Raw genomic sequence first — 12338 nt, 5'->3', positions numbered from 1 at the left:
TCTTAATTGAAGTTCTGAACCTACTGTTCTCCCCATTGATTTCATCCTGGCTAAGACAGAGCTGAACCAGAAGGGCCAAAAGTATTCCTGGACCCCACTGTCCTTAGACATATATACTTCAGGTCCTCACCTTGGAAATATGGCTCCTAATTTTCATACGTGTAACAACATGCTTTCATGAGAAACTTTTAATACATTGATGCTGGTGTGTACCACTAATGGGTCACACTTGAAAGTGATTTAACTAATACAAATTGCAACACCTTTTAAACATGTTGGTTTTGGAGTTTGGCAGTTGTTTCACTGCCAAACTTAATTTAATATGTGACATTTAATATGTGACATTTAATATGTGACAATAATAGAGTAAATCTTCTTTGCATAATATTTTTATTAAATAAAAGCTCTGTGTCTTTAGGTAGATAATAGTGTACAGTGTATAATTATTTTCATTGAAAATAAAAATTCAGTACCCTGATCATGCAGAAGAAATTCAGAATGGCATCTTAAAGTGGATGACCTTCACATTTTCATAAAATAAATGATTAATGTGGGAAAATTAATTCTACCCATACTCTATTTCCCAAACAGCTTTTCCCATCCTGAAAATAAAACCTTTCACTTTCAAGGATAAATGATACATAATTTTAATATAATTATGAACAGTCAGGTATGTAATTTATATTTTGTGCAGAATAAAATACACAAACATAATTTCATAAGTAATCAAGACATTAAAAGCTGGAAGTGGCAAGAAGCTATTCTGTGTGACATCCTGAGTCAGGGAGATTATTTATAAATATTCACAAAGGCTTAGAACCCTTACTTTCTCTCACTTATCCCAGAGTAATTAAATAGATTTCTCTTGATTTTATATTGCATTTGTGTATGCTTTAGCAGAGTTATCAAAGGTCACTCATCATAGTTGTCCAGCTAAGATCTTAGGAGTCAAAATTTTAGCTCACATATAATATTGATCCATCGCAGAATAATCCAACAGAATGTATTTTACCATAAAAGTAAGTAAAGTAAAGGCCCTCCCATTGATCATCGATTTGCTCGAGCGGGCCCAGTAACGTCTCCATTGGAGACTTTGTTGTTACTGTGTCTGGCATATCGAATACTCTCGGTAGCTTGCCGGGCTCTCCGAGAGGGGCGGAGGAATCGAACTCCGGTCGGCCATGTTGGCCGCTTGTAAGGCAAACGCCCTACCGCTGTGCTATATCAATAAGTTAGTTCATGTTCATGCCTCAGACAGTATGTGCATCAAAATTTGGTCATAGATAGAATAGTTAATATTCCATACTTTTATTAAAGTGCAGCAATGATAAAAATTAAAATTTAGAGTTCATCTTTCTGTCTGGTAAATATTATCCCCTGCTATCTTGAAGTGCAGTAGGCAGAACTGCTCGTGATCAATGATGATCACAAGAAGATAATAAACATTTTCCAAGTCTTATCTGAAAGACTTTAAATATGAGCACTTTTTTGTCTTCACCAGAGTACTGTTGAGTAAACTTTGGTGTTCTGAGAGTATGGATAAGAGTATGAAGCAAGAAATCATGTGGCTTATCGTGTACATGGTAGCGATATCTCTTATAGGTTAAAAAGGGGGAAAAAACTCGGAACCTGCAGAACCTGATAAGAACTACATATGGTTGTTGTTTTCTGTGTGTGTCATAGAGGGGTGTTCTCATGGAACTGATGTCTTTACCACTGAAGTTGGTATCGATATTATGATTAAGAGGATGCACATATAACAGATGTTCTGACCAGGGGATTAAACAGAAGCTCCCAGCAGACTCTCAGCCAGTTTTTTTTTTTTTTATCTAAAGGGATGAGAATGTCTAGGTTGATGATTGTACTAAAGAAAAAGGAAAAAAACCCATCTGCCTTACCATACATGTCAGGGAGAAAGATGGATGAGTGCAGAGGCCAGGTGCACTGAGCTGTCCTCATCAGGGATAATCATATTCCTGATTTTCAAGTAATGTCCCATTTGAGAGCTAATGCCAGCAGGAATTGATTGAGTGTGTTCTGAAAATCTGTGAAAGAACGCTGCGTGGAGTTTATTGGGTGTGTAGTTCCTCAACACACACCAGCAATTGGAGAACAGTGCATTTGAGTCTCTTGTGACACAGTCTTATGAATTCTTCGTATGTCTTTGGATGAGTTAGTAGTGGCAGTGCATTATAGTTTTAGATCTCTTTTTCACCCTTTTGCTCCCATAAAACTCCCTTATTTCTATGTCTTAATTCCACCAGTTTGCCTCATGTTCTTCAAACTTGTCTGTTCTTAAAATCATTCACCTTTGTTTATGCTCTTTTTGCCTGGGAGCTCTTAATTATGCCTTATGACTCATGACATGTTTCAATGTGAATCTGAGTGGTTCCATTTCCTCTGCACTCCCTGCATGTTGCTTTTATATCTGCAGTCCCAGGAGGTAACACAGAGGTCATTCTAAGTAAGAGGGCACTGATGGCTGAGTCAGGCCTGAAGACTCTGCACACAGAGTCCACACTCAGACATATGCCTGCAGAGAGGAAACTTACTGAGGAGTGACCTGAGTCCAACTTATTCACCATTCTTCAAAGCCAGGCATTTATCAATTTATGGAGATTGAAAAACATTTCTAGTTTTCCAATTTTTTCACAGAAGAAGATATCCCAACTTAGATATTCGCAGATTACACTGAAGTCAAGACGAAGCAAGGGGCATTATCTATGTGCAAAGAATTATTGGAGGAATCTTGGACAGAGCCTGAATGGCAGGTCTTGGAGGATTTTACTAGACCCAAAAATGCTGAACTGTGTTTCTGGATTTGAACTCCAGTCCTTGTACTAGAACAAGCCAACAGCTGAGCACTGCACTGGGGTATTTTTCTTTTGGTAAATAAAATAAATTCAGAATTATGGGCTTTGTCTGGGGCAGGCAACAGCAAGCCGGGAACAGTCAGTGTGAAAGGATGTATGTATGTCTTGACTGCATGCTTTCTTATGAGTCCCTTGGCAGGTTAAAATTCCAATTATTTCATGTTCCCAGGAACTTTTCCCTTCTAAGTTTGTCAGTCAGTAGCTCTGAATGGAGGCCAGTTTCTAACATTACCTCCCTAGTTTGCTTCACCTAAATTGAGTATGAGGCACTTTACTCTGAAGTTGTATGTACCCTTCTCTAGAGCATGGATTTTCTTTACCTTTGGCATTTTCCTCATTCTCTACCTCTTTCACTTTCTCTCTGGATGAATTCTAAATTCTCCTTATAATTAATGTTCTGCCTCAGTACCTTTCATTTTATCAAAATTAGTGGAGAAAATATGAATTATACATAGCTAGGGGCCAGAGAGATAGTACTGCAGATAGGGTGCTTGCATTGCATGCAGCTGGCCCGGGACCAGTCCCTGGTACTCCATATGGTCTCCAAGACTGACAAGGACTGACCCCTAAGCAGTGAGGCAGGAGTAAGCCCTGAGCATCGTTGGATGTTGCCCAAAATAAAACAAACAAAAATAATGATAAATACCTCTCTGGGATATCTTGAGAATTAATTAGGCATATATTTAATTATATGGTATATTCTTAGAGTAAGGTCTCAATTATTGGTGCATTGTTATCATCATCACCCCCATAACTACTATTATCAGTATTATCCCACCCTCTTATGAGATAAACTCTAGTTGGGTCAATATAAAGTTCTGAGATTACATACATGAAATCAGGAATTCACATACTTGTCTATCAAAACATTTGCATAAAATCCTTATGTCAGCTGTGTGGAGCTTTCACATGTATTTTATTATAAGTCCAATATAGCATCTGCCATAAATGGGTAAAATGAACCAAAAACTATTTACTTCCTACCCACAAAGTCCCAAAAATCTGTATAAGAAATAAACTTAGTCTTTGCTCATTTGAATTTATTAAGTAATGGGAATATTAAGTGACAATTTTAATACAATCCTGACCTTTTATTGTGATACCATGTGCTACATTATACTGTGGATATTTATTTCAGAAACATTAGACATGAATTTGTGGTTTCTATACTCATCAACAAAAAAACATGTTTTCTTCCACTAAATAAACCACTGAACTCTAGATTCACAATTCATCCACTGCTTATTATTTCTTTCACGCCAGTATAAGCACAAATAAGACAAAGGCAAATAACAGATTCTTTCTAAATTGTCTAAAATGATTAGAGAATTATTGTCTATTTTCTCATTGTAATTAATGAAATGAGCTCATGACTAAAATCTCTGTGATCTATTGATTTCAATTGCATTTTTCACAAATGCTGATGTACTTTGTTGGTAGATTTCTGGCTGTCGTAGTCATAAGTAAGGAGGCATATGCCTACCTTTTTATTCTCTGAAAAGATAATATGTCCACAGAGCCAGCAAATTTGTATTCATAAACATCAGCATATAAGGAGCTGTTGTGTCAGGAACACTAAAAATGTGATAAATATTAATTTCTAGAAAGGTATTTGTCAAGGATTTTTAGAATCAGCAATTCATGTTTTTGTTTTTGCCCTTGGAGTCTTCTAAGTGATAAAAATTCAATTGGCAATCTTAAATGGGGGTCTTTTTTCTCATGTTCAGAGGTCTGCCAGAATATTTTTCCCCCAAGGTACAATTTTATTTTTGATCATTAAGGAGATGTGTTTTCTGATTTCCCCCCCCTTCATATCTCTAGTATCCACAAACATATGGAGGACGGTGGATATTTTGCTTTATTTTATTCTTACATATCAGTATACACTATTTTTAAGCTTTAAAACATAAAAATGGCATTATTGGGGGGCCTAAGATCTAGTGCACTGGGTAGAACACTTTCCTTGTGCACTGCTGAACCAGGTTCATTCTCTTGACCCCAGGTGGTCCCTAAGTTCACCAGAAGTGATCAGTGAGTGCTCAGAGAGGAGTAAGTTCTAACCAACACCAGGTGTTGCCCCAAATCCAAACAAACAAACAAACAAACAACAGCAACAACATCCCCCCATACACACACAAAATCAAAAATGGCATTCTTTAGTAAAAGAATCGGCAAGAATATTCTCAGAACTTAAGCAATGTATGTATGACTATTTTTTAGAGAAGATTAAGTCCTTGAGTTTAGGCATTTAAAAGTCAGTTTTATATGAAATCATTGATCAATGTTCTCTATCTTTAGACTTAGTCATTAAAAGATCCAGTCACAAACTTCTAGCCTGTAGTAAACACCTCCTTCCCCCCTCTCTACTCCCCCCACGAATGGTTAAAACTGAACTTGAAACTCCTATGAGGAGGTTGAAGTCAGCAGCTCTGCAGTGTTCTATGGGAGTGAGTAACTAATCTGAAACTCTTATCCAGTTGTGTGACTTGGATTGAGTCAGTTAAACTCTTAACCTCACTCTCTGCAGCTGTAAATCAAAGATAATGCTATCTGCTTCCCAGGTTTGTTCCACTCCAGCCTTTGTCACTCATGTACTCTTTCTTCTCTGCTTTTTCTCCAGTTTTCAATTCTGTAAAAGATTAAATTGCACTAAATATCCTAGAGTCATGTGAATTCTCAAGCCACAATAGTAATCTTGTGTCAGGAAAGGAGAAAGTGACAGCTGCTTGATGTGTGAGTGTCTTACTAGCCTCTGGGCACCTTAGAAGCCGAGGGAGGGTGTGTTCATGGTGGCAATATGCATTTCCAGAGACTCAAGGAAAAATGTGATTGCACTCAAACTAAATCTATTTTTCTTGAGTGATTGAGAAAGCAATTTAATACGATTCTAATACTGATCCTAATAAGGATGTAGGAAGAGAAGACATTTGTACTGGGATCCTTATCAAGTGACTCATTCCTTCATTACCAAATGGAATTAGAAAAGCAACAATTTCAGGATCCATAAAACACATCACGAAAAACACAGGCATAACAGCACATGATACTTATCTCAGAGTTTTCAAGTATTTGAGCCTATTGAAAAGGGAAATAAATAAAATAGGACTACATCAAACTAAAACGTTTCTATACTGTGAGTGAAGTGACAGTTACAATCAGGACATCCTGTTGAGTGAAAGAAAATGTTCACACGTCACACATCTGACAAAAGGTTAATATTTAAGTGTTTATAGCATTCATAAAGCTCAACAACAACCACAGTGAAAACAAACAGCCCCATCAGAGAAATGAGAATCACTGAACAGACACCCAGAGAAGACATAGGTAGTCAATAGGAATATGAAAACTGTTCATCATCAATAATTATCAGGGAAATGCAAAATCAAAGCAAAAATAAGTTATCATCTCACACCACTAAAAACCATCTATGTAGCACTGTAGCACTGTCCTCCTGTTGTTCATCAATTTGCTCGCGCGGGCACCAGTAACGTCTCACAACAAATTGTGAGACTTGTTGTTACTGTTTTTTGGCATATTAAATATGTCATGGGGAGCTTGCCAGGCAAGATACTCTCAGTACGTTGCCGGGCTCTCTGAGAGGGGTGGAGGAATTGAACTTGGATTGGCCATGTCACTATCTCTCCAGCCCAAAAACCATATCTATCTAACTATCTATCTATCTATAATAATATATAAAGGCCTATATCTACAGACGCTGGTGGGAATGTTAATTGTCAAAATCACAAATCATCCTGTTAATCGTCGATTGCCTCGAGCAGGCCCCAGTAACGTCTCCTTCATCCTAGCCCTGAGATTATATTCAAGGCTCTTTAGGAGAATGAGACCCATCATTGTTACTGGTATTTGGCATATTGGGTACGCCACGGGGAGTTTGCCAGACTCTGCCCTGTGGGCAGGCTACATTCGGTAGCCTGCCAGTTTGTCCAAAGTAGGAATGAGATAATAAGATGTCATAATAGGATGTCGCGCTGCTGGAGCCCTGGTTGGGGCAGGGAGGGAAGCTCAACCCGCTCCCCTCCAAGGGGCCCCAGCGGCGAGGACAGTCAGGCGCGGGGGCAGGAGACTGCACTGTTCTTCTTCCGGGAGCTGGTTTTTATAGTCTCTGAGTCTTGGCCGTTGATGGGATTACACAGCGCCAGGGGGCCAGTTGGTGGGTGTGACCCCCGCCTACTGGAATTTGGAGGATCTGGGTGGAGGATGCTCGGCCCCAATCCGAGTAGGCTTGGAGACCTCGACCCCGGAACCCACGTGGCTTTGTCCCTCTGCCAGTACCTTTGTGTGTGCGGAGAGTGGTCTCAGCATGGTGGTGGCTGGTCCTGGAGGTCTTTGGCTGCCGGAGCCCTGGTCGGGGCGGGGAGGAAAGCTCAACCCGCTCCCCTCCAAGGGGATGGGAATGTATTGAAAAAGAAACCATAATTCAATGCAGGTGGAACCATTATATGGCTCTGTGTCCATGAAATAGCACAGAGGCGTCTTAAATATCTCTCTCTCTCTCTCTCTCTCTCTCTCTCTCTCTGTCTGTCTCTTTCTCTCTGTGTCTCTCCTTGCGTTTCTCTAAATTTCTTTAAATATTTTGCTTCCCTAATGTTTTAAAGACAAAAAATATAAAAATAGAATTTCCACATGACCCAGAGATTTCATTCTTTGGAATCTATACCAAATGCATAAAGACATTTATTTTAACAATATATACACATGCCAATCTTCTCTGTATCGTTCCAATTTTAGTATATGTGCTGCCGAAGCGAGCACATTTTTGTTTATTGTAGCACTGTTTACAGTAGCAAAGATCTGGATACAGCTAAAGTATCAAACAACTGAGGAGTAAACAAAGAAATTGAGCTATAGACATATAAAATGGAAAATTACACTTCCGTGAGAAAAGATAATCTTAAATTTCAATTGAATGTGAATGTAACAAGAAGACACCATACAAAGTGAAGTGAAGTAAAAGGAGAAAAAAAACAGGCCCTGTGATATTACTGATAAGTGGCATATAAAAAAAAAATCCAGGGATTCACTATGTCAATGAAAGCAAACTGTAAAATACTGCCAGTAATACTAAGGCTGCCAGCTAGAGGTAGGGGCACGTGAAAAATGAAAGTAGGGACAGTGACAGAAAAATAGGCACCTTCTTTGTGAACATGGTAATACTGAAAGCCTAAGCCATTAATGTTAGTATCAGTTCTATTACTGGTGCTATTATCAATTGACATTCTTGAATAAGCATTTTTATTTTTTAAAAATTAACATTTTGCATAAGCCTTATTTTCCCTATTTTTAAATGGAACAAATAGTCCTACCTTGTAAAGATTAAACATAGCATGTATAGAAAAATCGATTACATAGCACATGATACATTATTTTTAAGGAATGCTATTTTTCTATTTCATCGCCTTATTTGCTTTCCTCATCCTTATAGTTTTCCTGCCAACAATTCCACTCATACTTGATTAAAAACTTCAACCAAGGAGTCCATTAAGAGTGTATATTTGATATTGATTCAGCTACAGAGATATTGCCAGGAACGCCTGTGGTTGAAAGCAAGGCACCAGCACCTTAAAGGCCCCTTCTAAGTTCTGCAGTGATGTGAATACTCAACAGTGATAGGTGGTCTTCTCTCAATCAGGCATTCTGGTTTGTAGAGCAGAATAGAGAAACACTCATGAGAAAATAATGAAACTATAAGCAGAATATTTTTGCTTGCTTTTTAATTTTTTGTGCTTTCTTTGGGGGGTGGGTGGGCAACATACCAATGTGTGCTCAGGGATTACTCCTGGCTCTTTGATCAGGGATCGCTTCTGTTGGGTTTAGGAGATCATACGGGGTGCTCGGGATCAAATCCACATTGGCCGTGTGCAAGGCAATCACTCTACCTTCTATGACCTTAATTGAGTTGAAAGAAAATGCAGAAAGTTTAATATTCCTAGGACATAACGTGCCAGAAAAGGAATAGGAGGAAATGACATTTGATTAGTAAACATGGGTCAGATTATAGAAGTCCTTACCAGTGGTGAGTCATCTGAAGATATAAGCTCCGGAGTGACCTTCTCAGATCATCAGCAAGATCGTTGTTAGTGGTGCAGAGAGAAATTGAAGGAAGGAGAGGTTTTGCGATCAGTCGGTGTCTTACTTCAGATATTTACTGAAAAATGACGGGCTGTGGTGATACCACAGTGGGCAGGGCATTTGCCTTACGTGTGGGTGAGTGGGTTCAGCCCTCTCCGAGAGTCCCACAAGCTATCAAGAGTATCCCAACCACACGGCAAAGCCTAGCAAGCTCCCCGTGGCATATTTGATTTGCCAAAAACAGTAACAACAAGTCTCACAATAGAGACGTTACTGGTGCCCGCTTGAGCAAAGCAATGAAGAATGGAAAGACAGTGCTATGGTGCTACTGAAAAATGATAAGGCCCTGAACTAAGGTAACTGCACAAAGCAATAGGCGGTTTGCTATACATTTGGGCAGACTTGATATAGACTTGAAATGCACCACCTGAATAGCAAAAGCAAAATTGAAGTAGCTTTTGGTAATTAGAATTCCAGCCTGACCCATAGATCAAGGTGAACTTTGAGATCCCAGATGCCCTCACTTCTGTGACATTCTTACAAACATATCTTGACATAAAGAAGTCATTTTGTCTAAAAAAATCCTGGGGTTTTGTGCCTTAAGTTATATTTTTGACCAGTTAGTACCCCAATTAATTTTAAACTGGATGGAATAATGATCTCATCTGATAAATCTCTAAGGCCACAGTAAGGGCTGCTCAAATGTTTTAAATGTGTATCAGGGAAATTATTCGAGCTACCAAATGGGAGGTACAGCAGGCTCCGGCCCCATTCTGGTGATTCTGCAGACCACCCTGCTGGGTCACCTCTGGGGCCTATAATGCCATGCTTTAATGGTAGTTGGGTGAGTTAAGGGGGCTCTAGGAGTGCTTCTGGCAATTCTTGGGCACCATGTGGTACCAGGGACCAAGGCCATCAAACTGGGTCTTCTGAATGCAAGGCAAACTCTTGAACCCCTGTATGATAGGTATCTCTGTGGCTTCTAAATATGTGTTAGTTTTCACTTCACTGAACTGATCTATTTAATGTATACTCCATTTTATGTAGGACATAGATTAAATTACTTTTAAAGGCGTTGACCTCAGGAATATCTCCTGCTGAATGTGAGTTATGGATAATTAATTGGATAATTTATTAACCACTTCATGATATTTTCATCTTCTAATTGGTTATCTATTCTATATCACTGGATCATCTTATCCCTATCTGTTGATTTCCAGAAGATAAATTTTAACACAGGGATTAATTCAAACTATTGTCTCACATTTTATTATATATTCATGTCTTTGAAAGGGATCTACCTCATCTGAGCCTGTTTGTCTTGAAGATTTTTTTACAATTTATGTGCAAGTGATTCAGTAATCCTCATTTTATAGGATTCTGCTTGGTAGAAAGCAAACTGCTGAGGGTGATTCAGTATAGTGAAAAGGAATCGGGGCTTTATTTATTTATTAAAGAACTGTGATTTACAAAATTATTCACAGTTGAGTTTTAGGCATATAATATTTGAACAACAATCCCACCACAAGTGTTGATGTCCCACCAACAAAATTCCCATATTCCCTCCCCCCACAACCTCCTCATATCTGACTGTCAATTTTATAGATGCATTACAAAGTTCTAGTGGGTGCAGCTTAGATTTTGTCTTTTCAATTTTGTTAAGAGTGTGTTTTAGATATATGGCTATACCACTTACCCGTACCACGGATATAATTGAAATCCTCGTGCCTGTCCACCAATCACTTCCCATTCTCTCTTGCCACCCTTGATGTCTTTCTTTATCTGTCCTTCTCTCTAAATACTGGGGTCAAAGTTGGTCTAGGCATCCACCTTACTACAATACATTTCCTCACCAGTAGTCAACATACCACAGATAAGTGGGGTCATCCTGTGTTTGTCTTTCTTCTTTTGACTTACTTCACTTAGCATATCTTCCATTTTCAATCAGGTTGCATCAAATCGTATGATTTTATCGTTATTTGCTGCTGTACTGTAAGGAATGGGGGCTGTAGGTGTGGTTGCGCTCTAGAGAATCAAGGCAGCTTTAGGAAAGCTCTTTCCCCTCTTAGGGGATGGGTGTTTTTTTCTGCAAAGTGAAAGTGTTAGGCAGAATGTTGAAATTATTGCCTTGACTATGTAATGCGCACCAAAATGAACCAGACAAAACCTTTCTCCATTACAGTATCCTTAGGTTCATCAGAATTGGTGGGATGGAGGCAAGACACATTTAGAGGTTCTGGGATCTTCCATAGAATGAGACAAAAAGATAAATAGTGCCGGAGGTTTGCGGTGGGGATGTGCCGGTTCAATAGGTAAAGTATCAGATTGAAAGGGTGTACCCTAGGAGAGCAGGTGGTCATCTACAGAGTCAGATGGCACGGGGGATGGGGGACCTGCGGTCACAGCAGGCAAGCAGCTGAAGGCAGAGAGGAATCCAGGAGCATGCAATGCACAGAAGTCAGAATCATGGATGTCTGTCAGGGACTAGCGGGGGCCTGGCTAGCTTCCTGGGTTCATGGGCAGGGCAGAAATAAAAAGGTTAAGAGGGTGGGGGACAGAGAAGAGCACGATGCATTCCAGAATTAGAAAGGCTGACATATTGGGCAGGTCTCCAACAGAATGATCCAGGCACAGAGAAGCAGGACAGAAGGTGACTTTTCATAACTGGGCCAGCAGGTGGAGGCTGAGTTGAGAGCCCAGATACAAGAACTGGGACAAAAACTCAGGACTAGACTAGTCAGAGGAAGGTTAACATTGTTAATCTCATGTTTTGGATATTGAGCTTTGAACTGTATTCCACACAGTGATGCCCCCCACCCTTCAGCTGTCTGCCTTCTAAACTCACCTCCCCCACGTCATTCATCCTAGCTGTCTTCATTGATTTCACTAAGAACGTACTGAGTTTAAAGTATGAAGGAATAAGATATAAATTATGGAAAGAGAGCCAGAGACATAAAACTCCAAAATCTCAACATGATATATGCAGCAGGGAGACCTGTAAAAAACACAGAGGGATGAAGATAGAGAAAAAAATAGTCCTGAGTGAAGACAGGATTCCAGAGGAAGCTCACTTAAATGAAGTCCCGTGGGGCAGATGGCAAGTTTTCAAGTGGGAGGGTGGGACCACAGAAGATGGGCAGAGAGAAATTTGTCCATGTGTACGTATGGATTTAAGCGAGAAATGGACCTGTTCTGGGATTAAGAGATTAAATGTGATGATGACTAAGTCAGTGGGACAATTGTCAAGGATCAGTGAGGGAAGTAAGGACTTCTGAGAAAACAGATGGCACCAGAGTTGGTTATAAGTAGGATCACACTCAGTAGAAGAAGGGATGATGAATATAAAGAAATTGGCAACAGTGAGACAGAGACTGA

At 39.5% G+C, this 12338-nt stretch overlaps 1 protein-coding gene and 1 pseudogene across 9 annotated transcripts in view; one reads left to right on the top strand and one right to left on the bottom strand.

Annotated features, from left to right (window-relative positions):
• The window catches only part of DLG2 (discs large MAGUK scaffold protein 2), a 1600462-nt gene that overhangs the window by 560438 nt on the left and 1027686 nt on the right, over positions 1–12338 (top strand). The gene's annotated exons all lie outside the window — the stretch shown is intronic.
• Positions 7589–7646, bottom strand: LOC130025618 (uncharacterized; annotated as a pseudogene).

The sequence above is a fragment of the Sorex fumeus genome, unplaced genomic scaffold (genome assembly GCF_029834395.1).
Source record: "Sorex fumeus unplaced genomic scaffold, SorFum_2.1 ptg000030l, whole genome shotgun sequence".
In the NCBI taxonomy this organism is placed as follows: domain Eukaryota; kingdom Metazoa; phylum Chordata; class Mammalia; order Eulipotyphla; family Soricidae; genus Sorex; species Sorex fumeus.
This window is presented reverse-complemented; position numbering and strand designations above follow the sequence as displayed.